Below are 27,563 nucleotides of genomic sequence, written 5' to 3' on the forward strand. Positions count from 1 at the left end.
AAATTCAGGCCTCTGTTAGGCATTTAATATGGCCATTACTTTTCCCAAGTGTCTGAGGGTCATCCCTGTATTATGTCAAGAACAGTACTCAGCCTCTAACCAAGCTATTAAGGCCTGTGTCATGGAAGTTGTTCCTATATTGGTAAATTATCTGCATTCTCTCTCTTTATGAAGCTACTGCCAATGCTACAGTCCTTATAATTTCTGCTTCCTTGATACCTCTGAGATGCCAGGGATGTTACAGGTAGATAGGCATCTTGCTTCTGGCTTCTGTGTATCGCAACCCAATTCGTTCTGGTAGAAAATGCAAGTACATAACTACGCATGCCAGAGACTCTCAGGAATCCATCTACTGTGGGGATGGGCAGGGGAAAATGGGGATCTCATGCACTTGATCTAGTAAGGCACTACTCTCAGGAGAAACCTGGAAAGAAGTGAGGATGTGGGATATGACAGGAGGAAACCAAGCAAAGGTGAGGGTTCAGCTGAAATACAATCTAACCTTATTCCCATAGGGAGCTGTGGTGACTGACTGACACCACAGAATTTCTCCACCCTGAGGCAAGGGGACCAGACTTGTATCCTTGAATCATTCTGTCATTGGCTGTCGGCCACTCGTAGGGAGGGATTATGTAACTCCACAGACATCTACAGGTGAGGCAGCTCTGGTCAGCTGAAGACAGCTTTCCAGAGACTGGTGCAGCTGTGCGCCCTTAGAGGTGGACACTGAGAAAAGCTGGAATGGGGGTGCACCAGGCTCATAAAGGGGCCTGGACAAGGTGCCAGTCAATCTGTTTTAGTGGGAGAGGATTCCGCAGGTTGAATGGTCAAGAAAGCTGCCTTAAATATTCCTTAAACTTTGTGTTTGAGAAGAGTGAGTATTACGACCGTGATACTTGATGTGTTAGTTTGCTCATATGTTAATTCATTCACCCAGTCACTTAGGCACTGAATTAGCAAACGTATGTCTCTCATGCAGTAGATGCTGCCCCTCTTGACACTGAATATATAGCAATTAATAGAAAGGTATGGTTGCTGACCTTTAAGGGGCTTACAGCCTAGGGAGAGAAATAGCACCACCATTACAGTGCAGTTATCCTGTGTGTGTATTAACAATCACCAGTTAAACTATATGAACTTGGGGAGAAAAAAAAAAAGATTTAGCAATTTAAATGGAGTGAGCTCTTTTACCCAATATAAATGCAGTGACTGCCTTCCCTGGGAGACAGGAGATGGGAAACAGTTGTTTTTTTCAATCAGAGCTTAGCCTCAGGAGAACCTAACTGCTGTATTGGATATTTTTCTGCCAAAGTTCACTTTTAATGTTTTTAAGTTTTAATTTTTAAGGTTAGCTCCTTCTGACTACTGTTTTTAAAAAATAAGAACACATGTTGTGAGTGGAGGGGTACCCATTTCTGGAAGCTTCTGAGTAGGTCTCATGCATATAACTGGATATAAAATAAGCTGGGTCTAGGTGTCTATGATTCCTGACTACCCAATTTTCACAGGTGCCAGCCGGCCCCAGAACACTATTGCACTGACCTGCATTTTTCTTTAAGTGCAGCCTATTTTAGCTTTATTATGAAGCAATTTTAGATCTGGAGTGAGAGGGCCTTGGCTAGGGGAAATACTAGGTTCTTTAAGATACAGCATAGAAATAAGCCCTCTTGGTTTGTCTAAACCCAGACTGATTTGCTGATTCTGGGTCCTTGGCCTGTTTTCCACTGGTGGGAGAGAGCTTGGTCTTGATATTGATCATTTAAAGGGGAGTTGGAGTCAGCTGATGTGCAGCAATAGCAGTACTGAGTTGTTGAGTTGTGTCTTTCCTAGAAAGAAAGCTTTTTATTGGATTATTGTGAGGATGGGTAATGAAAGCAGGTAGTCACCAAAGTTATTGATGGCTTTGTGATTGGAATCACTAACTAGGGTATCTAGGGCTGGTTGATTTACTAGATTTAGCCATCAAGTATGAATGAGAATTAATTGGTGAAATGCTTGTTAAGATCATCATAATATATTCTTCCTTGTCTGTTGGAGAAAATTTCAGCCTTTGACAGGGAATTTAAAAAGATCAATATTCTGTTGGAAGCATATTTTTACAAAAAAAAAGATCTATCAGGGTCAGAGAAACTATGGAGTTTCATGACATCTACTGACGGTGGGGAGTATCACAATTCAGTCTGTGCTGAGAGATTATCTCCCCTCTCTATAAATATTTGTAACAACTTTCTGCATATGGAAATATTGTGACTCTGGCCTATGAAACTAGAAAGCTGGTGCTGAAGTTCCCTAGTCAGCTCTTATTCTTGCCAAGGAGTGCATGGGAAGTGGTTGGGCCCAGGAGCTAGTGTTCGATTTAACTTCTTTCAGGTTGAGGGATGATGCGGGCAGCCCGCTCCTAGCCCTGCCATAGAGCAGCCTGCAGGAGATTTGTAGGCTGTATTGTACACAGGAGCAAAACACATCACTGTCTCTCTGCCAGACGAGTGGTGCTCACTCTCACAAGGCAGAAATCTAGCATAACTCAGGTAAAGCTCTGAACCCTGTATCTAGGCAGAGAAAATTAGATTCCCAGCATAGGAAAGGGATTACAATTCTTGCTATTTTACTTACATATTGTCTCAATAATGTGGCGTAAAAACAACCACAACCTCAGTGACATATGTTAATAAACATTTAGTTCTTCTCATGCATCTCTGGGTTGGTGAGGTGGTATTGAATCTGGATCAAGCCTGGCTGACATCAGCTGGGCTCACTCATATGTTTGTGGTAAGCTGGCAGGGTATCCAGGGGCTTGATGTCTGGGATGGCCTTTGCTTTGCTCCACGTGGCTTCTCATCCTCCTGCAGACCTGTTCACCAGGTGAGGCAAGGGCTAAGAGAGGGCTCAGGGAAGCACTTAAGGCCTGTTGAGCCACTGTACTTGTATTAATAAACTAGGAATAATAGTATATACCTCAAGACTTAAGTAGAATTCAAGGAGGTAATGTAATGGACTCTGCTGTGCCTGCAAAAAGTAGATTCCTCCCTCATCCATTCTCATATGATCCTCTCCCTATGGCTTAGTGTAAAAGGTTGACTCTACAGGTCTGAGTATCACTGCCAGGGTTAGAGAGAGTAGAAAATCTGCATCTCTGTACATTGGGTATTACTCTATATGGCTCTATTGTGTTTACTGGTCATTGAAGATATAAATTTGTCTATTCAATGGTCCCTGCCATTGAGGAATTTATAATTGGTGGTGTTTAGGAGGGGGACTAAGGACTTGAACATCTGGCAAATGATTTCAATATCCCATCTACTTACTGACTTTCTAAGAACCTGATTATCTATAGAACAAAATATCCTACACAGAGAACTGGTCGAGTCTGTTCTTGGTCTCAGCAATAGGCAGAGTGTAGAGATGGAAGAGGAGATGTGTTGGATAAACATTAGTTAATAGGATAAAGCTCCGAACAAGACAACCCGTGTACAGCAGATGGTCAAAGTGCTAGCTCGTTTTACTTCCTTTAGTGGCCTTAGCTGAGAATCAGTGACATGAACTTTACCCCAATATAATTAATTAAAAATTAAAAGGTGCCCAGTCATTCAAACATCTAAATTGTGGGTTCTTTGAGGGCATAAATTTTAATTTTTCTTCTCTGTCTTTAAATTCTGATTCATATATACATTTAAAAGAAAATAGATGTATTATTCTAAAGGATAACAACATAAGAAAGCTCTTTCATAGGGATGGAACAGTTCTATATCTTGATTGGTGGTTGTTACACAGTGTATACATGTGATAAAATTGCATAGAACATATACAAATGAAAGCATGCAAAAGTTGGTACAATCTGAATAAATTCCATAGATTGCACTAATGTCAATGGCCTGGCTTTGATATTGTACCATAGTTATATGAGATGCTACTGTTGAGGGGAGCTTGGTGAAGGATATGCCAGACCTCTTTGTACTATTTTTGAAACTGCCTGGAGGTCTGTAATTAATTCAGAATAAAAGTTTTTTTTTTAAAGTTGTATTAGTATTATCTATGTGCTCTTAAAACAATAGTTATTACTTCTTCTATATAATGGAACCCACTGTATGTGTCTTTCCCTCTTAAGGACTGGAACACAGTCTTGCTTGTGTTGTTTCTTCAGGTCTTGCCCGCCATTCAACAAGTTAGCAAATTACTGAATGTGTATTTTAATGAATTAATGAATAAGTAGTGAATTTCCCCTTTTTGAAGCATCTAAGGCTTGGCTTAATTAAAGCCAATTAACTAAAAATTTTTAAGACCACATATCCAAGATCACACAGTTGGTGATGATTTAAGGGTTTCCTGAGTGTACTGCCCTATACTGTCCAAGAAATGACGACATTAGGAAGGCAGGTCTGTTACACGGTATCTAATGACTCTGTCTCTCTGTCTCACACTGGAATGAGTGCCTATCCTGACTGTTCTCCATGGAGCAACATTTGTCAGAGATTAAAGTGAAGCAAATAAAGCCTTACTCGTGCTGTAGACTTTCCCTTCCCTGGAGTGGTCTGTGTTTATATATAGCAGCAGGACAAGATGACCTGACGTGGGGAGAACCCCACAGAGGAAAAGGTTCCTGAGGTTCCATCAGCAGCCGCTACTCATGCAGGGTCATTTTAATATCTCCCCTCTTGCTTTCCATCCACAAAACACTTTGCAGCCATTAACTAATTACTCTTCTCTGATCAGAGTCAATAGCTGTCCAGTGCGTTGTCTTTAAACATTTAACTATGTTCAGAAAAGAACAAGAAAACCCCCAGATTGGCAAGCACATGAGCTCATCAAAGGCCAGATAGCACTTTCATTTTCCTCTAAACTAGGGTTATGATGCTTCAGACAGCAAAGCCCTCATAGGACAGGAGAGCTACAGAAAGCAGGGAAAGATTACCCCATGAGCACCCTGCGCCCTTCTTAAAACCCTTAGCAGCTTCTCTTGCTCTTGAAGTGTAGACTTCTTGCCAAAGCTCACAGGGTCATAAGTCACCTAGTCTTCGTCTTCAGCAAGTTTCTCCTGTGCCGGTTTTCTACACTCTGGTCACATTCATCTTCTCTGGCTTCCCACATTCACCTTGTCCCTTTCTATGTCTGAGCCCTTCTTACCACCTTTCAGATTTCACATTCCCAGCTATACCAGTAAGTTTTCAGGAAAGACTTTTCTGACCCCTCCTAGACTAGATTAGCATATCCTATTTTACAATCAGCATACTTGATATTTCTTTTATAGCCATTTAAACAAATTAATGGTATAATTAGTTCTTTATCATCTGTCTTCTCTTTACTATAAACTCCATGAAATTCTGTAGCACTAGTATTCGTTGGAAAAGATGAATCAATGAATGAACCAATGAATTGACATAATGGTTTAAGAAAAAAGGTGGGAAGAGGTAGGTAATGACCTCCAAAGTAACATTTCATGCATTGTCTTAACCTGAATCAGCTACCTATAGAGAAGCAAATGCTTCCACAATGAATGTGTAAGTATGGTACATCCAGAACAATGGAATATTACTGATAACTTAAAAGAAGTGAGCTATCAAGTTATAAAGACACAGAGGAAAATTAAATATTTATTACTAAGTGAAAGAAGCCAATCTGAAAAGGCTGTGTACTGTATGATTCCAACTGTATGATGTTCTGGAAAAGGCAAAACTACAGAAAGAGTAAAAAGATCAGTGGTTGCCAGGGGTTGGGGGAAGGGGATGGATGACTAGGCAGAGTACAGGGGATTTTTAAGGCAGTGAAAATACTCTGTATGAAACCATAGTGATGGATCATGGCACTTATACATTCGACCAAACCCATAGACTGCACAGCACCAAGAGTGAACTGTTAACTATGGATGGACTTTAGGTGATCACCATGTGTGTGCAGGTTCGTCAGTGTAACAAATACCCCACTCTAGTGGGGGTTGCTGGTAATGGGGGAGACCATGTGTGTATGAGAGCAGGGCATATATGGGGACTCTGTACCTTCCCCTCAATTTTGCTGTGAACACAAAACTGCTCTAAGAAAATTCTCAGTTAGGAAAAAAAGCCAATTGGTGGTTGCCCTGGAGGCTTGGGGAGGGAAGAACGGGGACTACCTGTTAATGGATGAGGCGTCTCATTTGCAGGTGTTGAAAAGATTCTGGAAATAGATGTGATGGTTGTAGAACACTGTGAATATACTAGATGCCACAGCATCATACAGTTTAATGGTTCATTTTATGTTTATGCTATATGACTTACCTCAATAAATAACAATGACAACAATAGTAACAATAACAAAAACAACAATAAATGTTTCCTCAGAATCTTTCCTTGCAAAAATGCCCCATGAAGATAGTTGCCTCATGCTATGCTAAATAGAGGTGAAGTCAACCTAAGTTTTAAGGGAAAGTTAGGAAACTGCAGACTATGATTATAAGCAAATTCTCTGTGCTCTCAGAGCTCCAAGCCTGTTTCTCAAAGAATGAGTTAAGTGGGCTGACCAGTATTCTCACTTAAAATTTTCTACTCAGTAAAAGAGATAATCTTAGATGTAGGAATATAATTTTTTAACATGGGTCTCCATAGGCATTTTTATTTTGCATGAGAAACTATGAAGCATATACATTTTAATTGTTCTTGAATTACCATGTATATAAGACTGTTCACTAAGCTCTGTAGCCTTCCTGCTTTTTTCCTGATGGCAGTTGCCACCTTTCCAGCCTCACTTGGCATCTTAATCTTGCACTGAGTTCTATACTTTACAGGGATCACCTCAGTCACTGAAGACCTTTCCATTTCTTTTTTAAAAATTGCTATGCATTTTCTTTTCCTTACCAAGTCTCAAAAATCCAGTTTTTCTCCTACAGAGGATTTTTATGGCAAGAGTAGTTTCCTTCTCGTGTTGATGCCATGTTTCATTTTTGAATGCCTTACATCCACTGGAAAAATATAAATAGAAGTATGGATAATAATATTCACATATATGGAGGTCTCAGTCAGCTCAGGCTGGCATAACAAAATGCCACAGACTGGGTGGCTTAAACAATAGACATTTGTTCTCTCACAGTTCTGGAGCCTGGGTGTCCAAAGTGGTTGGGTTCTGGGGAGGGCTGCCTTCCTGGCTTACATCTTGCTGGGCCCTCCCACAGCCCTGCCTCAGGGCATGCAGAGAAAGAAGAGCTTTTTCTCTCTTCTAAGGAACATCTCTCTTCTTTGTGTAAGGCCACCCATCTAACTGGATTAGCACCTTACTCTGATGACCTTACTTAACCATACTTACCTCCTAAAAGCCTTATCTCCAAACACAGTCCCAGTGCGGGTTAAGGCTTCAACATAGGAATTCGGGGAGAGGAGGAGGCGGGACAATTCAGTTCATACAGTGGATAAGTATTTAAAGTTTCCCAACAAGTTCTAATTACATACTTTCTGTGGTTTTATTACTTCATAAGATATTTCCAAGTATTCACATATATTATCTCATTTGATTAAGATTTTTGTTTACTCATTTCAGATTTCAAAACACTGAGAATGAAGAGATGAAAGTAATTTTTTTGAAGCCATATGGCTAAGAAATTGCGAAGTAGGAAGTCAAACTCAGATTTTCTGATTCCTTATCCAGAGCTCTTTCTACTGCAGCTTTGTTTCTCAATCTTATTTGCCCATGAAAATTATTTTTCTTGGGTTGTTACTGAATATCCTCAGGAATATACTTAGGATGATCTTTGTGTAACTCCGTATCTGTGGAACTTTCGGGAAAAGGCTGAACTAAAACTCCTGTAACTATTTCTGAAATGTTGCTCCTTCGTCACTTCTACTTGCAACAAAGGCTTCTGATCACCCACCACGTTGGCCTGGTTTTAATAATCTTCTTTAGAATGATCCCATCATTTTTCGGCTTACTCGCCGCTTCTCAGAACATCCAGGGAACATTCTGAGTTCCATACCCTTGTTCAGGGCAGAAATTTCCATGTGGAGAGCACGTGAGACGTCCTTAGCAGCTAAGCATCCTCCCCTTCCAGAGGCATCTTCCCTACTTCGGCAGCTCGTGTCGCCTCCTCTGGCAGTCGCATTGCTCAGTGCTCAAAAAACTGCCTTTTGTCGTTTCAATGGCTGTTGATTGAGTTGACTCAACAGATCCCACTCTACAATCAGTATGAGATCACAGGCAATACTCATCTGTTAACTGGTGGCATTGAATCCAGTTTTCTCTGCAGGGAGGTGTGAGGTTCTGTAAACCTAACTCACCTATTCACCAAACAGTTACTGAGCATGCATTTTGCCTTTCACTTGGGATAAGAAGAAGAAGAAAACACAATCTTTGTGCTCACAGTGCCTGGGGGCCTAGTGGGAGAGACAGATTAATAAACAGTGTAAATTGTAAACTAATTTACAATTCATTATGTAGCATCAGGGTTATTTCACATGGATGAGTGTTGTTGATGGCACAAGCCACATTTTCACCAGTAGTTATTTAATACATTTACCAGATATATAATGAACAACTGCATCATGCCAGGCATTTTACTAGGCCATGAGAACACAGAAGGCAGGTACAACTAACGTCCTGATCTTCCAGACGCTCAAGGTCTTTCTTTTTTGAGGCTTATATGAGTCTTGGTACAAATAGCAGCTGAATCTGTGAATGCAGATGTTCTAACCTAGAAGCTTGGGTTATGAATGAAGGCAGTAAGTTTAGTATAGCTTGCAGATCTTGCCCAGGGATGCAGTGGTACCCACAGAAGACACAGTGGAGCATAACTGTTGAGATCATGGGCTCTGCTGTCAGCCTGGCTGCTGTGTGACTTTAGACAACTTCTAGGCACTTCCTTTGCCTCAATATCTTCATCTGGGAAATGGAGATAATAATAACATCTACTTTATAGCATTATGTGACTATCAAATGTATTAATTTATACTAAGTACTTGGAACAATGCCTGGCCTGAAATAAGTTCTCAGTAAGTAGTAGCTGTTGCTGTGAGTATCATATAGGCCTGGTATAAGATTTCCCGTATTGAAAGGTGCTCCAGTGGAGCAGGAAAGATGCCAGTGCTGAAAGGGTTACTGGAGCCATGCCCACTGGCATTCACCACTACTTTTTCCTTGCCCAATTCTAATATCTATGTGAAGTGGCTGTTAAATTTTGCGCTGGTTTGCATATTGGCTTTATACAAAACAGTTGAGAACTCTGGATTCTGGCTTGGTTGTCTCAGCATCTTCAATGCCCTCAAACTCTTTAGTTAACCTTTACTGGCCTCAGTTTTGTCGAAAAGGAAGATAAAACAGCTGAGCTCTCCGTGAGACCCAAGAACACTGGGCATGAAGGTTTATCCCCCTATTTCAGGGTCCCAGTCCAGCCTCTGCTTCTTCCCACTGAACTCAGAGGTACAGGGAGACCTCAACTAGCCTTCAGTCGGAGGCAGCTGGCCTCGGTGTAGGTGACATGCCAGGCTCCCCATGTAGGCCAGGCCCATGCTCATGCCCTATGTCAGTTCCTTGGACTGGAACTTTCTAAAAGGGACTGAAAAACCTAGTCTCAAATAAAAGTTATTTCATTGTGAATAATGGATTACATCCTGTAAATGAATGATTATTCAAATTACTAAATAGTTAAACATTATAACTGCTTGATGGGACCACAGTACCATCCGGGTTTGGTTTTTCAGTCCTGACTTGCTTAGGTTCTTGTGACCTCTTGATCTTGAGTTGCTCTTCTTTTATCATTGCTCCACCTGTGTGTGTTGCAGGACGTCTCACTTCCCTGGATTTGCCCAGTGCACAGGTTTGGCCTCCCAGTTGCTTGCGTAATCTATCCTTAGATGGTCCCTTTCACTTCTGTTACTGCCTCTGCGAGGCTTCCACTTCTCCAGCCGCTGTGCTCCCCTGTATTGCCTTCTGTCACTTAGCTCTGTCTTCCTGCTTACCTCCTCATTGTTGACCCCATGCATTTATTTTCCAACATCCTTGGAGGTCCTACTTGGCAGGAAGTCTCTTTGGTGTCCATATGTCCACCAGCAACAAGGCTTCACTGCCGGATCCCACCCTAGTGAACCAGCACCACTGGACATGGATGACTTCTGTTCACAGTATCCCATTGTCTTGATGGAATGGGCTTACTCTTTGGGGTTAGAACAGCCCCACAAGAAAATCCTTACCAAGCCAAAGCAACACTTTATCAGAGATGCCTGTCAAAGGCCTTAAAATGACTCCCTGCAAAATATTGACAGGACTCAAAATATCCTGGCAGGTCAAATGCAGAAATACCATGAAACCCTCTATACATAAACCCTTTCTTGTCCCCTTTCTATGGTCTATAAATACGTTTTGGACACAGAAAGGGATATGTGAGTATAGTTGTTTTGTCTATAGAAAATCGTATATTTTATGAGTTGTGTTGATTTTATTTTACCTTAATTAATTTTTTTTGATATTAAAAAAAAACTGTTAACATATACAGTTTGATGATTTGGACATATTCACATACCCATGAGAATTATATATTTTTCAAAGAGTGTACATGGGGGAAGAGGGAGAAACAGAGAAGGAGAGAAAATACTTGAAAAGAAAAATGTAAGCATCCTTCATTTGGTTCATGTCTCAGGTACAGAATTTCTCAGCTTTGGGAAAAGTATCCAGTGTTTTAACTTTCATTATTTCAAATAGGAAAAAATGGCATAATCTTCATACTGATGTAAGCCTAATAAAAGAGACCAAATAAATTGTAATAATGGATAACAATGTGTTGAGCACTTACGTACCCAGCAGTGTCACTGGGCTTACCTTCTTATGGAAGCTTAAATTTTACTGGAAAGACTGCTGTCACTCCAGCAGTAAAGTCAGATCCTGTCAGTTGGCCTTGGGTAGTTAGCAAGATGTATGGGTACTAATCTGCAGAAATCCGATAGAGAGCCAAGAGGCAGAACCTGTCTGTGAGGCTTTGCTTGTTCAAAGCTGGGGAAGGGACTGGGCTCTTATCTTCATTTTGTCTCATCATTCATGTGGGGTGCAGCGTCCTACAGGACGTCCAAATTCCCAGTGCCATGGCTGCCAAATGCACTGTCCTCCGGATGTTAAATCAGGAGCAAGGCTTCTCTTCGTGAGCCCTGAGACTGACACTAATCCAAAGGCAGCTGTAGGCAGCTATTTTGGATTTGATGCAAATGTGAATCACAGTCTGTCAGGCACTTTCTGATTGTGATTGACATATTTACTGTTGACAATACAAGGTGAACCCTGCACTCCTCTTAAATATGTGGCCCTGTGCCTCAAGACAACGTTTGTGGTGAGGATGGAATGTGGGATTTTGTTCCAGATGCACATCTGCCTGGGCATTATTTTAAAAACCCTCTTGAGAATTCTTCAGGCCTCTCTTGACTGACAGCTAGCACAAAGTCTTGTCATCTAGACATGTAAATCTCCCGGCAACTGGCACATGTGTTGTTTATAGATGGGGTTTAAGATCTCAAGTGTGATGGCTCTTCATAGCTGTAGGTTCTTTGTACCATCACAATTTTTTGAAAGTTTGGGTTCTTCATTGACTGATGGATATTCTCTGACCAGAGCTAATGAGAACGGCATCAGTTAGAAGTCACATTTCTGCAATCATGGTAACAAAGGTTAGTCTGCCAAGGTTTTTTTCATGGCAAGGTCTAGTATTCTGGTCAATCTAGAGTTTCTGACATTGTATTCCTTAGGACATGTGGTTTGTAGAATGTTAATAGGTACAAAAAAAAAAAGAAAAGAAAAGAACTCGGTAGTCAAATAAATCCAGAGCACTTTTTTGCCTATGATGCTTCACCTTTGGAGTTTCTTGATGCGTAATAAAGGTTCTGAGATGCTCTGCAGGCAAGATGCTTATATAACTCGAACCACATCATCTCATGTAATTGATTGTGTAATACTTGCCAGTAGTGTATTTGTGTTCTATAAGACCCATTAACATCATTAGGACAAATTATACAAAGAGGCTCTCATTCCTTGAAACAGGTGCCCCAGATGTGACCCAGCAACTCTAACCATCGTAAGAGAGAAGAAAGATGTGGGGCTTGCCCGGGAAACTCAGGCTGGGGACCTTGTGAGCAAATGCAAGAATAGCTGGTGATTTAGAGGCTGTGCACATACTCAGCCAGGCAAGGCTCAGGCTCGTCCTGACTGTGGCCTCTTCTCTGGTGACCCCACCCCAGAGTCACTTTCATTTCCTGCTCGTACCACTCATTGGCTACCTGACTGCACTATACTGAATCCTGTGATCATGATGAGGGAGCATTTGAAACCACCTTGAAAAACAGAAAATCCAGCTCTTATGTTTTAGGTGATGGAGAACCAGAGTAGATATTTTAAATTACTTTTTTACATGCATAGATCACTTCACACATTTTTGTCCATATGTGGAATTACTTGGTAAAGGGATATAAATTCCCTGAAGACTTTTGATGCATATTATCCAAATGACCTTTCAGAAAAGTTGTACCAATTTACACTTCCACTGGCTATGTATGAAAGTGACTCTCTGGGTGGTAGAATGTAACCTCTCCTATTATGTGGCTGTTATTATTTTTGACTCATTATAGGATCATTAGATCTTGAGAACGGGGCGGAACAAATAGGTCCCCAACACAGGCTAGAGGTCGCCACCTTTCAACCCCTGGGTCACTCTGGGGTCCCGGCACTGGGGCTGTGCGGTGGTGGTGCTCTATCAGCTGGCTGGGGAATAAGCCAGTGCAGCAGCCACTTGCTTCTGGCACTTCCAGAAAAGTATTTTCTTGGCCAGTTCCAGCCTACACACTTTAACTGGGTCTGCACATGGCAGCGTGACAGTAGCCTGATACATGCATAGTTATTACGTTGCCCTGCACGTTCAGGGGGTGCTATCACCAAGGAAGGCACAGCCAGCAGTCGGGTCTCTCTGACCCCATTACCAGGTGGGCAGCCCGTTTGTCACAGCCATGCAAGCCCCTCTCATAACACAGGACTGGGAAGAGGGGTTGAACAGATTCTGGTGTCCTGCAGATACTGGCATTCTCCAGACTCTATAGTGCCAATATGAAGAAAAATAAGAACAACAGCTAACATGTGCTGAGGCCCCATTATGTCTGAAGCCCTATGCTAACCACTTTATGGGCATGATCCAGCAGTCTGGAGGATCCTGTAAAACAAGATTATGTCACCTTTTGAAACTCAGTAGTTTCCTGTATCACTCAAAATAAAAGCCAGAGTCCTTCTTATGAACTTGAAATACCCTACGTGGCCCCGCGACCTGCCCTCTGCTCACCCCGCTGTAGCCTACATGAACTGGTCTCTCCCCCCAGCCACACTGGACCTCCTCACTCTTCCTCAAACAGCCCAGGCACACTTCTGCCTCAGGGTCTGGTGTGTCCTCCCTCCTCTGCCTGGAGTGTTTGACAGCTGACATCTTGGGTTACTAAGAAAAACCACTTGCTTCTGTTCTTTATTTAAAAGTCACCTCAGTGAGGTCTTCTCTGGGCAGTGTATCAACCTGTTACTTCAAATCTTTCTTTCCTAATTTTTTTCTCCATATACCTTAATATGATCTATATACTCGGTTATCTGGTGTACTGTCGGTGTCCCCGTTAGGATGTAGGCCTGTGGAGGAATGGTATTCTTGTGTTTTATCGCAGCGGTGTCACCAGCACTTGGAAAAGTGTCTGGGATATAGGAGGTGCTCAGTCAATATCTGTTCATAAATGAATAAACTCACCACTCTCACTGCAGCCCTAAGAGGAAGGAGCTACTGTTTTCTTTCTTCAGGTGAAGCAGTGTAAACGTAGAGGTCCCGGAATCAGCCCAAGAAGCAGTGGCCCAGGGTGTGAGTGCCGCTCTTAGCCACTGTTTTCTGTCTCTTGAAGGGAGCTATGAGAAACCAAAACCCTCCGTGCAACCTAATGCAGTTGGGCCTCTGTGGCCAAACATCTAACATCCCTCAAGCTGACTCCAGCCTAACTTACCTTCGGCCAGACAGGCCGTGGTGTTGCTGCCTGTGTGCTGTGGGTACCTACCCTGTTCCTTTCACTCAGGCTGTTCAGAACCTTTCCGTGCTTCTGGGCTCAAGTCAGATGCCACATCGTCGCGAAGCCTGATGATGACCCTCCCTTCCATTGTTCATGATAGTTGCACATAAAGATCATCTCTTTTCTACAGTTCTTAAGGCAGACGCCATGTCTATTTGACCTTTGACTTTTCCACAATGCCACTTGGAAACTCTCTACTCAAAAATTCCATCTAAAAGAGTCTGACTTCAAAGAAATTCATCTATCAAAAGTCTATCACAGACAATTACCTCTTGACACAATCTGAGTCAAATATGAGTGACCTTTTTCAGAGTGGAGAATATTCCCTATGGTGGACATCCTTATAATCCAGGAAAACAGAGTTTGATACTGAACACAAAGCTACACTTAGGCAAGAGGAGGATTAAGTGGCATGTTGGTGACATAAAAACCACCAATCCACTCAGTACACAATTTAGAGAATCGATCAAACCAGGTGTTTGGCTGTTTGACATTTGTAGACAAAACGACAAGTAGATTGAATTTCCTCTGCTTTTTGTGGTGGTTTTTGCTGTTATATAAAATGCCCTGAGACATTTAAGGGGCTCTACAGACAGTACTCTGTTATTTCTCTCAAAAATACATTAATTGCTAAGTAGTTGGCGGGGGGAATGAGAAACTGGAGAGAGGGAGGGCACGTTTAGCAGAAATATCTAATGGTATTTCATGCACTGGTAAATATGAATGTGCTTTAAAGCCACGTATATATAGCTTTATTTTGCACGTGGTAACCGAACTTAGTTTGTTGGATAAGGAGAAGGCATTGGGAGACACCCTCCCTGGTGGCTCCCTTTGTAACCATGGGCAGTTAACTCCATTGAGTGAGCTTTGGGACCTCAGTCACCAAATGGGGACACACACGTCCATTACCCACAGGGCAGAGGCATCTTTTAAAAATAAAATAAGAAATTATTTATTTATGTGTGTATGTATATGTATATATGTGCATATATATACATAAAACATATGTGAAAACATTAGTAGCACCAAAAATATCATAATCCAAATGTAGTTTTTCCCCCTCTGCAGTATTGCTTGCCACTTTTAATTAATTATGTTAACTAATTAGTTTAATTACCTTTCACTTTAGTTCGGTCTACCACTCTCGAGTTGTTCCGCCTTCTCCTTCAGTGCCCCCTTTTTCCTGCTTTCCCTTCTTTTGCCTGTTGTTTCCTTCCTTCTCCCTCAACGCCCAAAGCACAGCTCATGTGGGATGAAGGGAAGGAGGGTAAGGTAAGGGTGCTGATGAGCTGGAAGATGGAGAGCATCGTTAGACTCAAGCTTCTACAGAAACCCACCACAGATCCTACCTAGACAAAATATAAAATTGATAAGAACTCTGGTGAACTGCTTTACTATGTGTATGCCAGCGCTACTTGTAAAAACCATATTGTCTAGTAAATCACAATATGTATTAAAAAATATCTTAGCATAGATCTTGTATTTTAGACCAGGAAACACATAGTCATTTTCAGTCCTGAAATGCCTCTGAATAATGCTAAGAGTTTTAATTAAGCCAGTGTAGTCTTGTCTTAGGCATATATCCTGACTATCATTAATACACTTTTAAATTCTTTTACTTTAGTCTGGGCATAAAGAAAGCTTTAGCACCTGTCTCTGAAGCTAGATCCAAACCTGGGTATCCAGACCATTATCTTTGTGGACTTTCAATAGAGGTCTATGAAGAAAAGTATTGATAAACTTAATTTTTGAAATATTGGGTGAAACTCATAAAACTCTATTAAACAGAGTCTTTGTTTTTACTTTTTTTCTGCCAAAACTTCTCCAAGCCATTTCTGCCAAAACTTCTCCAAGGCATTGTGAATCTTGGAGGGAGAACATAGCATGTAATGTTTCCCAAAGTTATTTGACCACAGAATCCCCAACTCCTTTCTTTTTACAAGGGCATCTGTAAGACTAGTTTTCTGGGGAACACATTTTGGAGAATACTGGTAAGAACTATAAATTAATGTGGAAGATTGCTCAGGAGAACACGAGCGTTGAACATGACACTCTTATGGGGATGCATGCAAGAGTGAAAATTCAAAAGCACCCAGAATCTTTTGGATTTGGAATGTGAAACAAGAGAAAGCCACGTAAAGAGATCCTGCCTACAATGCAAGAGAGAAGACGGGTGTAACTCTGGAGGAGGGGGGATTCCTGGGGCAAAATACCTTTGAAACTGAAATCAGTCAAAGGGAGATATGAAGTGGGAGAAACCCATTTATTTCTTACAAGAAGTCCACTCCTGCTCTCCTGTGTCTCTCTCCACCCAGCTGCAGAAGAAGAGCCCCCACCCAACCTCTCCTGTCCAGGTAAGCCCTTGCTGGCCCTTGTAACTACCTATTGTTATGGAGATGAACTACTTCTCTCCACCCCTTGAAAACACTATTATATGGAGATGCACTAAGGACAGGTGAGAGATTCTGGAAATACTGTAATTTTACCCACAGCCCACCCCTCCAGAAATCTCACCTTACAATCTACTTGTTCCCCATCTTCTGCAATGGCCCCTTGGCAAGAAAACTAGAGCATTGTCACCAGGATAATAACATACAATAGCAACAGCAATAAAATCATGATAATCCTCAAGTCCAAGGATTCAGCTAAATTCAAAGTCCTATGCAGATTAAGTCCATAGCTTGCCCATTCCACAGGCAGTCAGTGTCTGAACAGGTAGGGAGTTCAGAGCAGTCATCATGCGGCAGCTGCAGCCAGGGGGATCGTCCAGGCCACAGAGACTGTAGAAGAAAATAATCTTAAGGGTGATAAGATACATGTTTTAATTAAATGACACTAGCATAGGCAAATCTTGTCGGTCAGGTTGGATGCATGCAAGAGAGTGATCCTGTGATAGGACAGTGGCAGGAATGGGGTCTTGTCCAGGTCTAGTATACCATACCTTCACCCCCCTCCCTGTAGGAGTTACAGATGGGTCAACATATAGGGCTACAGGAAGCACATGCACTGGCCATAAGGATAAAACAAAACTTCCCTGTAAGATGCTTTTACCTCCTGGATGTTTTGGGTATACTACCATGATCTTTGGGGGCCACTCTGCTGTTATTCCAGGAATACACAGGAGGCCAGCTTCCAGGCCTTTTCCCTAAGTTGCCAGAAAGGCCAGCCATAGCTGGTTCATGTGTTGAAATGTCCAGAGCCATGTCCACTCAACAGTGTCCACTCAGTAGGGTTTAATGCAGTAGGGGCTGGCAGCAGGATGTTGCTCTGCTGGCTGTATCCAGGCTTCAATAACTCCTTTTTGGTTTGCACATACAGTAGGAGAGGCAGCAAGGTGTGTTAGCATATCCACTGGGCTCAAGGCTCCTTTTCTAGGGCTTCTCATTCAAATACCATAGCACGGTCCATAAACAAACTGACCAGCCCCGTAGACTATTAGTGTCTGACTTCAGGCCAGATTTCAACAAATCACTGTACCTCTCTATCATGCCTGCCCAAGAGGGTTATATGGTACATGAAACTTCCACATTATTTCTAATTGCTGCACCCATTCTTGTAACGCATGTCTAATAAAGTGGGTGCCTTGATCGCTCTCAATCACCTGCGGCTGGCCATAGGCTGCAAAGAGATGCTCTAGGCCCATTTTGGTGGTTTGCTGATCTGCATGACATTCAGGAAAAGTAACCAGCAGTCCAATAGTTGTACTGGACCTCTGTTCCTTTCCATAGTTGTGGCCAGAATCCAATAGGTTGGCTTGTCTGTTCAAGCTGCTGCCAAAGACTCCATCCATAACCATCTTAGGTTACATGAACATATAGCTCACAGGGCCTTGAAGAGTCCATTACATTCAAGGCCTGTATGGTCTCAACTGCTCACTTAGCTGCTGCAAAAACAGCTGCCCAGGTTTCATCCCAGTCCCACCTGATGCCCTTTCATACCAACCAGTATAAGGGCTTCAGAATTTGTGCTAAGTGCGGGATAAACACTCTCCAGTAACCCAAAAGACCCAAAAAAACTCTTATAATGCTGCCACAGTGGTAGGGGTAGGGAAAGCCTGGACCTTGTCTATGACTGCTTCAGGAATAACTTTAGTTTTACATGACCAGACAACTCCCAAGAATTTTACAGACAAACCAGGTCCCTGAACCTTGGTGCTGTTCACAGTCCATCCTTTCTCATGTAGATGTTGCAGCAGTCTAGAAACTGCCCCTTCTAAATCTGCAAGAAAGGCAACTGTGAGCATAATATCATCAATGTAGTGATATAGCTGCACTGTTTGCAGTTTTTTCCATGTAGCCAAGTCCTGGGTTACAAGTCCGTCAAAATGGTGGAACTGTAGAGGTGTCCCAGTGGAAGGACAGTGAGTGTCCACTGCCAGCCTTCTCACATGAAGGCAAACTGTTCCTGATTTTCCTGTGCTGTGTCAATAGAGAAAGAATTAGCAAGGTCCACAACATAATGATACGTCCCTAGTTCATGACTGAGGGTGTCCATAAGGGCTGCTATACAGGAGACAGCAGCATGCAAAGGGGGTGTGACTTTATTCAGTTCCCTGTAGTCCAGAGTCATACACCAGGAGCCCTCTGATGTTTTCACTGGCCATGCTGGGAAATTAAAAGAACTATGAATGGGCTGTATAATGCCCACCTTCTCCAACTCCTGTAGAGTTTCTCCAATTTCCTTGTGTCCCCTAGGCAATTTATACTGCTTAGTATTTGTCACTAACTGAGGTACAGGCAGAGCTGTAGGTGGGTGCTGAGCATGTCCCCTCAGAACTGCCTTTAGCACACATACCCTCAGTCTGAACTCACCTACTGTGGTCTGTAGTCACAGGCCCTGCAGGATATCTACCCCCAAAATATATTCAGGAATGGGAAAAATGTACACAGTGTACTCCTTTGGGAGTAAATGCCGTATCCCCAGTGGGATATGGGCTTTCCTCACTCTTATTGCCTGACCCCCATAGCCATCTATCACAGCAGGGGTCCCAAGAAAACACTCAGGGTTGCCATAAATAAGAGAACATTCAGTTTCTGTGTCCACCAGTGCCAGGTCATGTACATTCATGGGAGACCAATGAATTGCTAATTCTACATGTGGCCTCTGGTCCCCACCATGTCCCCCAAGATGGGGACCTTGACCTCCTTAGTCAAATCATGATGCCCAGTTGTTGTCCTCTTGGAGTAAGGGCCCAGGTGTAGCCTGAGAACTGACTTCACCAGGAAGTCTTGCAGGGTCACAGGTCGGACATGGGGTTTTGACTCCGGCTTCCATGTCCTGGACCTCAGTGGCTGAAACTGCTGCTCTGGCTTTAATTGGTGCCACAGTTCTAGCAAGATCCTATTGGGCTGCCTATCAAGTTTTTCTTTCACTATCCCAGCCTTTATCAAACCAACCCACATTTGGGTCCTTGAGACCTTCACGGGGCCCTTTGCACCTCTCCTTTCAGTCATAGCCAGTGCTTCCTTCCATGCTCTTATTGTTTCAACCTCCCCCAGATCTGCTAAGTACAAGCCTCACTTATGGGTTGACCGATGTGGGGGGCAAGAATAGTTATTAGGGACCCAAAGAGAGATGGGGCAGCTGTGTGGAGCACCAGATTTCTCATTCCTGTGGTGAACAACTCCTCGTTGGGGAGATGATATTTTTCATGCCCAGCTCCCGTAACACCTGCTGGAGCTCTACATACATTTTCCAGCTAGTGGGCAAGTATGGTAAATCACCCTGATTAGGCCAAACTGCCCTGATGGCTGCTGCCAGCTAATCAAAAAATGCTTGATTCCCTAAGGTATGCTGGGCACTTTACAATCACTGCCCAGAGGGAAGGGTGAGTCATCAGGGAAGCCACTCTACTCATCTCAGTGTTTTCCACCCCCAGATCGCACAGATGGAAAAGCCATGTAGGCACATGTTCTAATGGCTTCTGTCTATACCAGTTGCTCATGTCCACCAGCTCATCCTGGGTATAGGGACAGAGCATGGATTGCTCCACAACGTGGGGAGGGGGCGGCTTCTCCCCCTGAGGAGTCTGCGGTTGCTGTATTTTTATTTTCTTAATTACAACTGGGTGGGCCTTTAATACAGGAGAGGCTGGTGCTTTGGGTGGTGGCTCGGCAGCTGATCGGCCCTCGGCCCCACCCCCTCATCCTCTCCCAACACCTCCTCCACCATCTCCAGGGCTGAAGGCGCTGCTCTTTCCATCCCCTCCCCCATGAACTCCTGCAATGCAGCTTCTCCTGCTGCCTCCCCCCTTGCCTCTGCTAAGGAATCTCCCAGGAGCTCGACCCATCTTCTCAATAGCTGTCTCTCTTCCTTAAGGGCATCCCATAGGTCATTGCCCAGCTCCTCCAAGTGATGCTGAAATGTGTCTCTCTCCTGCCGAAGTCTTTCTTTCTCCTCAATAACCCTCTCTCTCTCCTCGGTAGCACTTTCTACTATCTCAAGGAAAAGGATCCTACGATCCCAGCTGTTGCACGGCCACTCAGGGCCTTTAAGCAGCCTTTTGTCTCATGTAGGGCTAATTCTGCAGCTTCTGGTGTCTCCAGCCTTCCACATTTCTGGGGGAAGGCCCCACCCCTCTAGAAGGTGCTTTACCCTAGACCAGTTTCCCACTAGGGGCTCCCCAGTTGGAAGCCGAACAGATTGGGGGCTCCTGGATGAAGTTGCACCCTCTACCACTGCAGCCACTGGGGCCTCCCCACTATCCACAGGGGGGCCTTCTGGGCATCTTCCCACCATCTCTAGGGGTAGCCCGCCCAAGGGTTGCACGGGTCTAGACAGTTTTCAGGTTCAGAGGTCCTTCTGACTACCACCAGGTATAACTCTGTGGGGAAAAGTCCCAGGGCAAAATACCTTTGAAACTGGAATGAGTCAAAGGGAGAAATAAAGTGGGAGAAACTCATTTATTTTTTATAAGCAGTCCACTTCTGGCTCCCGTGTCTCTCTCAGCCTGGCTGGAGAGACCCCCACCCAACTTCTCTGGTCCAGGTAAGCCCTGTTTGCCCTTGTAATCACCTACTGGTACAGAGATGGACTACTTCTCTCCACCCCTTGGAAACACATATTGTTTGGAGATGTACTACTAAAGCCAGGTGAGAGACTCTGGAAATGTTGCAATTTTACCAATTATAGGGCATCAGTTTAATTGGTTAATTGAATCATAATTAAGGAGTTGACTAAAGTAAGTGTGGAGTTGGAAAGATTTGATCATGAGGAAGCAAAGACATTTATACTGTTTTTATATCATCAGGGTGGAATTAAACCCTTTAATTCTCATCTTGCAGTAATTTTTACCACTCACTTTCCATTCAGTTCCACATGCTGAAAGCCTTAGGAATGCAACTTCAGGGTCTACTTAGATAAATGGCTATTGAGACAGATGACATATGGGCATCTTTTTTTATTTAATGTCTCAAGTAGCGAGTGGTCAGAGTGACTGGTCAGGGTGACTGTTCTGAGTGGCTGCCAGCAGAATAGTGACAACTCAGTATGAATGGAAGATGAGCTCTAATCCGTAGCTCCTCCATTCCTAAACCAGTGATCTCACACCTTTCAATTCCCTGTAAATAAACCAAACTAACTACTTAAATGGTCCTTTTGAAAATAGGTTCAGTTTATTGGCTTGATGGCTTAGGATGCATTCTTTGCAAATTCAGCCCTGAGGGCCCAACCAGAAGATGAATTATGCCTGGCATGGCCACTGCAGGAATTGACTCAAGGGTGCTCTTGCTTGCTACCTGGTGCCCTGCCGAATAGGAATTAAAATGCAAACAAGATGTGTTGTCCTTAAAGTTAGCAATTTTGACTGAGAAGTTTTCCTGTCTTCCAAGTAGAAATGAATGAGTCCAGTTCAAAAGGAGAACCTTAGTGTAAACAAACAAACATAATTTCTCAAAAAAGTTTTCTATGAAAAGAGACTTTGTGTTTCCAAATTTGTCAGCTTTGCAGGTTTGGGATAAAAATTGTGTGGTGCAAAGACTGGATGCCAGGTAAAGTTGGGCAAGCCTCTTCTGGGCCCTTCTTTCTCTATAAAAATTGGGCGTACGGTAGGATTGTCAAAAGTATCCTGATCACAAGGACTCTGTGATGGAAACTGTAGGGAATGTGAGCTTTCCCTCTCCTTGCAACTTCTTTTGAGACCAGAGAAAGGTGGAGCCTCTTAACTCCAACTGAAGCAGGGCTCTGAACATCACCACCTGTTTCTTCTACAGCCTATCCCATCTCCCCTGGGATTGTGAGCTCTGCTCTACTTCTCAAGCCACTCTGATTTTACAGTGTTTGAGCAGACCCAGCACAGAGATACTAAAAGTCAGTACTGTGTGTTGCCAGTTAAGAAGTCCTGTTCATTTAAAAAGAACAATAAGAACAATAACAACAATAGAAAAGGGTTAATTTTATTGTTACTTATTGCAAAAGTATAATAATATAGTTCTTTCAGGTATGGCTGTATCCAGCTTGCTAAAATATCTTCAGGAGCCTGTCTCCTTTCTCTTTGCTGTTTTGTCTGCTGATTCAGCTTCATTCTCAAGCAGGCTCTCTCTCCATGGGGGTAAAATGGTCACCAGTAGCTCAAGGCCTATATTCCATGAGAACCGCAATAGAAAGGGAGTGTGTCTTGCTTCGTAAGTCCCAAGATTCATTTAACATTCCTCAAACAAATGTAGGAGACACAGCAGTGGGCAAGACGGGGGGAGCTTCTTCCCTTTCTTGTTGGCGCCTCACTGGGATAACTTAGGTGGAGTGTGTATCTCTGAATTAATTACTTTGTTTGAGGAATTGGGGAATGCTGTATAGCCAGGCTAAGCCTGGATGACTCCTGCTGCACCCCCAGAGAAGTGATATTTTGGAGAGCTCTCCTTCATCTCACTATCTAAATGACACTTTCTACTTCTCTCTTCATCATAAGGCTATAACTGCATGGGGTGACTGAATTATCTTTTCCAGCTTAAGCAATAATGAGGAGGAGGATAGTAAACGCTTATTGAATGGCTTTGCATACATTAACACATGTAATCCTCACCATGACCCATAAGCCTGGCCCACATGCTCTTTCTGATGTCCATTTTAAGGATGAATAGAGTGAGTTACAGCAGGGAGGGAGTGTTGCCTAGTGCCCATGCTATAAGGAACTGTGAGGCTGGTGCTTATTGAGGATGACCTGGCAGTTATTTCTCCTTCCTCCTATCAGATTCCTTTTCCTTAGCAAAGGGAGAAGGGGACCTAGAGAGAGTTCAAGGGAAAGAGAGAGTCATACCTTCTCAGCAGCAACCCTATGAAATGTATTTCACCTCAGGTAATAGGTATGTTTTTGAAATGTGCTTGAAAATCTCCCTTCTACAAATCAATTCCTTTTTTCCCTTTACAATATTTGATAAAACACCCAATTAAGTATCATAAACTCACTGTAGTAGAATTTTCTTAAATGGATGATGACCTAAGGGACACTGGTTGGCACTTGGGAATCTTTTTATGACATGGTGGTTTTTTTCTCCAGTGGGTGCTTATTAAAAACGGGTTCTCACCCACAAGCCTTATACCTCATCCTAAATGATAAGTTGACTTCATTTTTGTCACTCCTGCCCTCTAGTATTCCTTTATGGCATTTTTTGTGGATTTTTAGTGTCATTTTCCTCAACTAGAAAACAGCAGTTTCTTCCTAGCCTGGCTGTAAAGGTCACTCATATTCTTGTGAGCTTTATATGAGGAAGATTAATATATGTAATGCTGTTCCTGACAAGGTTTTGTGAATCTAGGTGACAACATGTCTTGAAGTGGCCAATTACTGAGCTTCTCTACTCACTAACAATGGAAACATGAGAAGTAAACTGTTAGTACCACTGGCCTTGACGTACTCTTTGAAATATTGATTCTAGCAACTGATTTTCATGTTATTGATATAGCAGACCATTGGTGTGTGCAATAAGCCTACTGCCAAATACAAGGAGCTAACCCAAAATGAGTAGTCATCTTGTTATAGATACATTAAAATAATTTTGTCTTCCTCAGACTTTTAGAAGAAGCAGACAAGACGTTTTCAACCAGATCTGATGTTTGTCGATTAATTAGAAAAATGGAGACAATGTCCATTCTTCCTTTAAAGTGTTGATGTTTCTTGGAACTTCAGAAACAGAAGACAAAATGCCCTTGACCACTGGGTCATCAATTTCAATTTCAGAGGCTGTTGTTTTCTGGGTAGTTAGAGTTCAAAATTTGTTATGTTTGATGGTCATTTGTAGCTTCCTTTTGTAACTTTGTCTGTAGAATAGGTTTTCACATCACAAACCACCAGGCAAACATCAAACTAAATGTGAAAATCAATCATCTCTCTCATAGTTACAAGCATGTAGATGGTGAGTAGACCACTGCAGAGCAGGGCATGCTTGAAGAACAGAAAAGGTGGCTTTATTTACCCACGTCTTTCTGCTTTTTGCTCCCACCACCCCAGTCTGCCACTGAAATGTGTCAGTAGATTTAAGTCAAGTCATAATCTGTGGCTAGTCTATGTGCAAGCTTCTAAACCACTTCCTCCCTTTCAGTTATCAGAGGTGTTTGCATTCAATACCTTCGCTCTCTTCACAGAGATCCTTCCCCATCCTCATTTACATAAGCCATGTGTAGTGTCTTCCCTCCAACAGCTTCTTGTAAGCCTGAAGCTCTGTTGGCAAGATAACTGAACATTATTCTCTAAGATCTTCAACTGGAAGCCTGTGGCTGCTCAATAGGAAAATCCAAGTTTCTTTTATTATTACTTGTAACAGCTGCTGTTGCTGGAAACGCTTCTATTTGTAGTGATGTAGTAGTGGTTTTGAACCCTGTCTTGTAAGATTCTCTGGAGGTGTCTTTGAGGTAGACATCATTACTTCCATTTTACAGATGAGGCAAAGCTTCAGAGAAATTATGTAACTTGTCTGAAGTGATTAAGACCAAGTCTGTACTCTTAACCACAATACAAAAATTAAATTAGAGATAATTTTCAGTCAGAGTCAAGTGAGTTCACGCATATGTGAAGTGGAAAATCCCTGTTGGTAGAGATCTCTCTCTTTTTTTTGTTTTGGTATCATTAATATACAATCACATGAGCAATATTGTGGTTACTAGATTCCCTCCATTATCAAGGAGATCTCTTTTTATAATTTATTTTTTAAACAAGTTTTTTATTGTAGGATAGTTTTAGATTTAAAGTTACAAAAAGAGTAGAGTTCCCATATACCCTGAACCTAGTTTGCCCTCTTGTTGATGTCTTCCATCAGTAATGACACATTTGTCACAACTAGTGAACCAAGATTGCTATATTATTATTCACCAACTTTCCAGAATTTATCTGTATTTATTTATTTTTCCTAATGCCCCTTTCCTGTTCCAGGATCCCATCCAGAATACCACATTTCATTTAGTTATCATGCCTCTTTAGGTTCTAGATTTTGACAGTTTCTCAGACTTTCCTTGTTTTCAGTGACCTTGACATGTTTGAGGAGTACTCATCAGATATTTTGCAGAATGTTTCTTATTATGGATTTGTTTGGTGATTTTCCCTGTGATCTCTTCTGATTGTTAAATAAATACATGATAGCTTCATCAGGAGACTTTCTTGAATAAGCTTTATACTGTCAAGAGCCTAGACACACAGCTGACGACAAGCATTCTTTGCTACTCCAAGATCAGTTTTAAATGAGCCATTTAGGAAAAGTGTACATATGTACAGCAAGGACAGCTACATTCTTTTGGGTGAATGAAGAGAAGGACATATTTCATAAGAAATCCTTAATGCCAGAAATATTACATGCACACATACACCCCCAGATATTTATAAGAAAGTTAGAAACTTACAGAATAATAAGGTAAGTGAAGCCTCAATTTGAGTTAATGATAAAATTATCATTGTAAATAGCATGTTCATAGCCAACAAAAACAGATGTCCATAAAACCATATGGAGCCATCCAGTGCATAAAACAATTTGTGGATAATCTCCTAAGCAGATAAAGTATCAAAATGTATTCATTGTCAATTACATGTACATCAAGGCTGTCTGTCTAATTGACCAGTTAATTTCAAGGCTGTGTCAGGAGCTACTAAATGTGGTTTAAAATGGAGCCCTTGGTACTACACCTCAGGACCTCATGTTGATAAACAAAAGAACAGAGTTTTCTGCTTGTTCAAGAAACAGATAGTTCAGTGTGCTGCCTTCTATATGCAAAATCAGGTGCCTCATCAAGCTGTTATTGACTCAGTCTGAATTGGTAATGTAATGGTGCAATAATGTATCATCCCCATTTGCATGGCTGGCAACTAAAACTATTATTTAAAAAAATCATCTTCATGAAAATCAGAGTCATGGATATGAGACCCAAATACCCAATCATATCAGTGAAACAGCCTTATCAGTGAAGCTTTTTATGATGATGGTCCTATAAGACACAACTGATTTTGGCCATCTGATGAGTGAGCAACAGGGTCCCTATGTATCTTTCTTCCCTAGCTCACAGCTTCCAGGAGATTCTGTCTCAACTCCCAGTGTCCAGGTGAGAGCGCCTCTCAACTTCATCACTGGACCATGTCCATTATCTCTTGCTTTGATAACTGCAAATAAAAAAAGTTCTAATTTCTTTTAGAAAAGGAAAGAATATTCATTAGGATAAAAAGACAAGATTCATTACAGCAAGAATATGATCATTTTGAGCAGTGGTCCAGGTGATTTTTCTAAACACGCTTTTGCCAGCCATGGGCTCCTGTGCACATTTCTCTGTCACTGCTGCCCAATTGCCCTTCGCTCCAGGTGTATCTGTTACCCTGGAATGTGGGCAGAGAGAGTGTCAGAAGAGTCGTGGGGTCTCTGGTGGTTGAACAACCTGGGGGCTTTATGCTCAACTAAGAGTTGTACATTTGCTTTATGGGACTTGGGTTTTGAAGTGCCTCCTCATCTGGAAACCTGCACTGCATCAGGAGTTGGAAGCAGTCTGTTATTGATTGCAGCTGCGTCCTTGTTTGGCAGAGAAAGAAGGGTATAGAAAGCAAATGTAGTCCCATTTGGCAAGGACACATTCCAGGTGAACAACAATCGGTAAAGATGCCTAGAGGCAAGGTTACAAGCCACAAGATAGAACTGACAGTCCCAGGGTAGATAGTAAGTGCCATGTCTTTTAAAGGGAACCTCTCTCTCGGAAGTATTGGGAACCAAAAACAGCTTCCTGTGTACCAAAGTACCATTTACTTACTGGAACCTAGGGCGAATGGGTGCATTCATGTGTGTGTATACATGTATTACAGGACCCTAACAAGCTTGCCTGACCTTCACATACATTTGTTTCAGAGGCTCAGTGCATTTCACACATACCGTCAAACGCTATCTCACTTGATATGGAGAGAACATATATTAGGGTGTTTGTGCTCCTCTACCTGCATCCTATAGATGGTGTTTGGGGATGCACTTTGGTGGGGTTAACTACTCACAAAACCCCTAAAAATTGTTGATGTGATGATCTGTCCTTTTGCTGAGGCACAAATTGGAATTTTTTTCCTGCAAGACTTGAGTTATTTATCTGCTGGATGAA

The sequence above is a fragment of the Manis pentadactyla genome, chromosome 3 (genome assembly GCF_030020395.1).
Source record: "Manis pentadactyla isolate mManPen7 chromosome 3, mManPen7.hap1, whole genome shotgun sequence".
Lineage (NCBI taxonomy): Eukaryota > Metazoa > Chordata > Mammalia > Pholidota > Manidae > Manis > Manis pentadactyla.